The sequence below is a fragment of the Mus caroli genome, chromosome 7 (assembly GCF_900094665.2).
Source record: "Mus caroli chromosome 7, CAROLI_EIJ_v1.1, whole genome shotgun sequence".
NCBI lineage: Eukaryota > Metazoa > Chordata > Mammalia > Rodentia > Muridae > Mus > Mus caroli.
The window spans coordinates 132,869,724-132,875,162 of NC_034576.1; the positions used below are offsets into that span (position 1 = coordinate 132,869,724).

General features: G+C 45.8%; 1 protein-coding gene across 1 annotated transcript in view; it reads left to right on the forward strand.

Moving 5' to 3' along the window:
• The first annotated feature begins 2,453 nt into the window (after window positions 1-2,453).
• Plekha1 (pleckstrin homology domain containing A1) overlaps window positions 2,454-5,439 on the forward strand; it is a 49,467-nt gene continuing 46,481 nt past the window's right edge. Inside the window, 1 exon segment of the mRNA XM_021166897.2 lies at window positions 2,454-2,550. The gene's annotated coding sequence lies outside the window, so the exon portion shown is untranslated.

The following is a 5,439-nucleotide window of genomic DNA, read 5'->3' on the forward strand; positions in this document are numbered from 1 at the left end:
CACGAAAAGACACTGAACTTGAATGTGACTTTTAGATTGTGTTGGTTGAACTTAATTGCTAACTTGATGTGGGGGGGGCGAGGGAGTGGGGGAGGGAGAGGGAGAGGGAGAGGGAGAGGGAGAGGGAGAGGGAGAGGGAGGAAAGAACTCAGGGCGTGTCTGTGAGGGAATTTCCAGAGTTTTCCTGAGGAGAGAAGACCCATCCTGAATATGGGCCAGATGCGGTCTGACTGACCCTCATTCTTCTGTTACCGTACCTCCCCTACCAGGATGAACCATACAGACCCTCAAACTGTGAACCAGAATAAGCCCATCCTAACTTAATTGCTTTTCTCTGTTACAGATTTGCAAACAGCCAATCCGATATGTACAGTCTAATCCCTCCCAGTGGAATCTCCTAGGGCTCCAAGGGCTGAAAAGCCAGAAATTTCTTTCAGATCTTCAAGCCAAGGAAGGTTAGCTCAAAAACCTGAGAAAATCAGGTGACATTTGGATTTTTATTTGAAAACTTTTTTTTTTTTTTAAACTTCATCTACACATTCAGTTAAATCAGCAAAAGCCCAGTGCATGGGCCAAATGAAAGGGCTGCGCTGGCAACTCTATGGGCTCTTTCAACCAGTGTGTAGATGAGGAAAGAAGTCTTCTTGCTCCCACCTGAAGAAGAGACAGATGGCCCTCAGCAAGGCTGTGTAGCTGAGATTTCTAAGAAGGTAAGGTGCTGATCGCCTTGGATGTTGGAGATGTGAGGTGGAGAGTCAGCACGGGCAGTTTGCCAGTTCTACCCCTCCAGCCTCTCATCTAGCATAGCCTAGTTGTCCCACGTACACGACAGAGGAACCTTGTCATGAGAAAGGTTGATAAACACTCTCAAGTGAGAGGGCATGATCCCCAGCTGTGCAGACAGGATACAAACCCCCAAACGTTTATTGAGAGTGAGTGTGTGTCACTCACTGGGAAAGGTGGGGTATGTAATTCTTTCCCAGTTCTTTTGCATGTTTAAATATCTCACCTTCTTCAGGTTTCAGCTCAAATATCTCTTCCTTAGAGAGTGTTACTGGACAGGACATCTTCTCTGATGAAGCCTGCCTCCCCTGTCTCTATCTCTGAAGCTCATTCTTTTCTTCTACTTATTAAAATGTATAAGGATTGTATTTTGTAAAGGGCTAGCTCCCCTTATGAAACACAGGCTCCACGAGGGCAGGGACTTCATACACGGAGGTTGCTCAACAAATAGACTGAATATTTTTAAATATCTCCTTGAAAGTCTTTTGAGCAATCCTTTTAAATTTCCTTAGCCTCTTGCATTAATACCACTATTTTAAGGATGAGGTGAAATTGCATTTTGAGAAAGAAATGGTTAGGAGCAAAAAACTGGTGCACCACCAGTGAATTTTATGTTTCTTGTACCCACTATGGGACAGCTTGCAAATTATCTGCAAAGAACCAAACCTATTTTTAAAGATCCCTGTGCCTCGCAGCTCTAGGTGATGACATCAGAGAACCTCGAGTTCCACGTCCTAAGCCGAGCCTCGTGGTCCTCGAAAACTGCAAGCCCCAGGATGCAGCGCGGCATGGGGAACCCAGCGCCCCGCGCGCGGTCGCGAGCCACCACCCTGGAACTAGGAAGACGCCCGATTCCTTTGCCCGCCACGCCGCCGGGCGTGCGCAAAGCCTGTCGGGACTTGTAGTGTTCGCCGTAGGGAGTGCCCGCTCCGGAATCTCAGTCGCTGTCTGGTCGGGTAGAGGCAGCGCGTGCACGCGTGCGCAGTGCGCGGGCGGGCCGTCGTGGGCGCCGCTCCCGGCAGCTGGGTGCCTGAAGGAGCCGGGACCGCGGGGGCGCGGGTGCTCCGGGCGGAGGCCGCGGTAAAGTGGGGCATGAGGTGTGGAAGGGGAAAGCGGGGCGAGGGAGGCAAGGCTGAGGCGGCCACCGGCTGCTGAGGGGGGCGCGGGGCCGCGCCTCCTCGCGCGTCCGCGGGCGCGCGCACCTGGGCGAGGCCGGACTCACCTGTGCGCGGGCTCCTCTGCGCCCGACGCCAGCCCCGCGGGTCCCCGCCGAGGCCCACAGCCCCTGGTGTCCTCGCTGCTGTCGCCGCGGCTCGGCCCCTGTCGGGGATCCCGGTGGCGACGCCTGTCGGAGCGACGCGCTTCCAGGGCCGTGTCCGCCCCATCTGCGCCGCTCGCTCCCGCACAGCCCGGCTTCCCCGCGTGTGCGGACCGAGAGAGTGGCAGGGTTGGGAGTGCCCTGGCCAAGGTCAGGCGGGTGGGACCCGAGAGGCGCCTGGACTCTGGGCTCGGGACTTGGAAGAGGGCTGCCCTGCTCGGCTTCTGGTTCCTTTCGGATGCTTTCTATTGACCCTCCCGGGAGAGAGTCCGGGGAGAAAGTGGTGTCAGGTTGAAAGCGCCCTGCTGCTGTTCGCGGCGCTCGGCTTTTGGTAGAATCTTCGTTCTGCTCGACACCCAAGCTGAGTCTCCACCGAGGGCCGAGTAAATTCAGAAACTGATGTTGTCTGGGACCGAGTCCCGAGGACAGGTTTAAGGAACAGATACCAGGTAGTTTATGGCATTTCGTTTTCTAGTTCGCCTTCCCGTTCTTTCTAATACTTGCTTGGATGAGTTGGTCGTTATCTATCTTAATAAGATTTTCTGTACTCTTGTGAAGTCGTATTGCCCTTTGTAAATTAGTTTTCTAACCAGAAAAGCTTATTTCCTGTGTGTTTAATGACCGGAACAAATAGCCTACTCCAAGGTTTATACCATTGTCTTAAGACTGTAGAGTGATCTGCTCTCTAGCTTCCAGGCTTTCTACGTTGACGGCCACTGGACGAATCTGTAGCGAAGTTAATAAGAGTGTTAAGTGACTCAGACGCTTTGGAAGTAAAATGAAAAACCATTTTTAGTTTACAGCTGGAGTTGAACTATTATTTCAAAAATAGTAACACGAATTTTGAATACAGTGCGTCTTAGTTTTTCTTACCAACAAACTTGTGGCAAAACATTTTTCCTCAAATTTAAATATACCATATTCTGGACCAACTCTTCAACGGAAAATTGATTTTCTTTTTTAAGAGCAGAGATAAGAATATTAAGCCAGCAGAAATAAAATTAATAGCTTATTTTATAGTGTTATAAACCCTACCCTGTGCCAAATGTCAGATTTCTTCTGAAAAATAACACTGTTTCAGTGGACATACTGTGAATCTGTGCTTGTAAAGAGTCAATAGCTTGCCACACACAGCAGGGAAGTGATATATACTTGTTGCCTTCTGTCTCCCTTTATCTTGTTGGCTTCTGGTTTCACTGTTGCTGTTGGGGGGCGGGGAAAGCAGCAGGTTTGTATCTTTTTTTTTGTCTTCTTCTGTTTGGGTTTAGCAGTGTAGCAAAATAGGAAAGACTGTGCTGTGTACATCTGTTTGGCGGAGACTGAGACAGTGGGACAGGATAAGTATACAATTGTGAGGAAACGGCCATGAGTTCATAAGCAGGAAGGACCTTTTTAGAAGTATTTAAGGATGTTAAGAATAGCATTGGATTCTTTAAACAGTTACTGTGGGCAGTATTCAAAGATAGGATAAGATGCCTCTGGCAATAGGAAGGTACTTGGGAAAGGTGGAAACTTACATCTTTATGTGAACTTTGCTGCTGAAAAACTGACTACTGGGCCTAAGGAAGTTCTTTACTGTTATGCCACTACTCAGATTGTAAATCTTGTTCTCCCCCTTTAGAATTTATAATTCAGAAGGAAATCTAAGAAATAATTTGCTAGTATAATTTAAATCAGATTTTAACATGAACATGTTGAGTAGTGTGCATTGTCATTCTCATTTAAATAGCTCTGTAGTGTAAGAATGAGGAGAAAGGCTTTTGGGTGGGATGTAGTGACTGTTCAGATGTGTCAGAGGCTACTCTGCTTTGGCTAGTAAGTATCAAGAGTTGTAGCAGCGATGTTTTAAGCATCCACTGGTTTCTAGCTAGGACCTGAAGATGCACAAATAATCACCTTCCATATGCCTGAGCAGTACATTTTCTGGCATATCAAGACTTTATTTAAAATTTCAAAAATTGGTTCTGATCTGCAATAATAGACTTAAGATTGATGCAGTAGGAGAAAAACATCCAATTTTAGTTTTCTTTATTTAATTTTATTCATTTATTTCCACTGCTTGTGAGTTGAGAACAGAGTGACTTGTGTATGCAGTTAACTTCATGGGGTGGAAGCATTCAGGGGCTTTAGAAGCTTGCCTATAGTGCTCAGTTATTTGTAGGAATATCTGTATGGGATGTGTTCATATAAGAAAAAGATATCCTGCCGAGCAGTGGTGGCGCACGCCTTTAATCCCAGCGTTCGGGAGGCAGAGGCAGACGGATTTCTGAGTTTGAGGCCAGCCTGGTCTACAATGTGAGTTCCAGGAGAGCCAGGGATACACAGAGAAACCCTGTCTCGTAAAAAAAAAAAAAAGAAAAAGATATCTTATTGAGGCCACCTATAATCTCAGCACTTGGGAGTCAGAGGCAGGTGGATCTCTCTGAGTTCTAGGCCAGTCAGTCTAAATAGTGAACTTCAGGGCTCAGGATAGCCAGAGCCACATAATAGAAAAAGCTTGTCTTAGAAAGAAAGAAAGAAAAAAAGAAAGAAAGAGAGAAAGAGAGAGAGAGAGAGATCCTGTAGATAACTTGCTATATAACTAGACTCTTTCAATTCAAGAGTAACTAAACAATTTAAGGATTAGTAGTTATCCGTGGGGGTTCTGTGTGATAAAGAATATGTGCATATGTGCATTTGTGATTCTTAGACTATTTAAATGAACATTTGATGATCCATTGGACAAATTGAATAGCTTTAACTCCTTCCTTCCTTCCTTCCTTCCTTCCTTCCTTCCTGTATTTTTCTTTTCTTTTCTCTTTTTCATTTTCTTCTAAGACAGGGTTTCACTTTGTAGCTCTGGCTATTCTAGAAGTCACTGTGTATGTAGATTAAACTGGCCTCATTCAGATCTGCCTGCCCCTGCCTCCTGAGTGCTGGGATTAAAGGCATGCAGCACCACTATCTGGTAAATAGATTTTAAAAGATAGTATTTTGGTGATTTATTTATTTATTTATTTTGTTTTTCGAGACAGGGTTTCTCTGTGTAGCCCTGGCTCTCCTGGAACTCACTCTGTAGACCAGGCTGGCCTTGAACTCAGAGATCTACCTGCCTCTGCCAAGTACTGGGATTAAAGGCATGCGCCACCACTGCCCGGCGGTGATTTTTATTATTATTATTTTTCTTGAATGTAAAAGAAATTTAGAGTCATTTAGGATTTGGAATATTTTTTTTTTTAGAGTCAAATATTTTCCAAATAGAACTTTTAATATGGACTGTCAATCTGATAACTTCACACTCCAAAAGTTGTGATTTTTATACCTATAGTCAACCTTGCTTCTTCTTCTTTTTTTTTTTT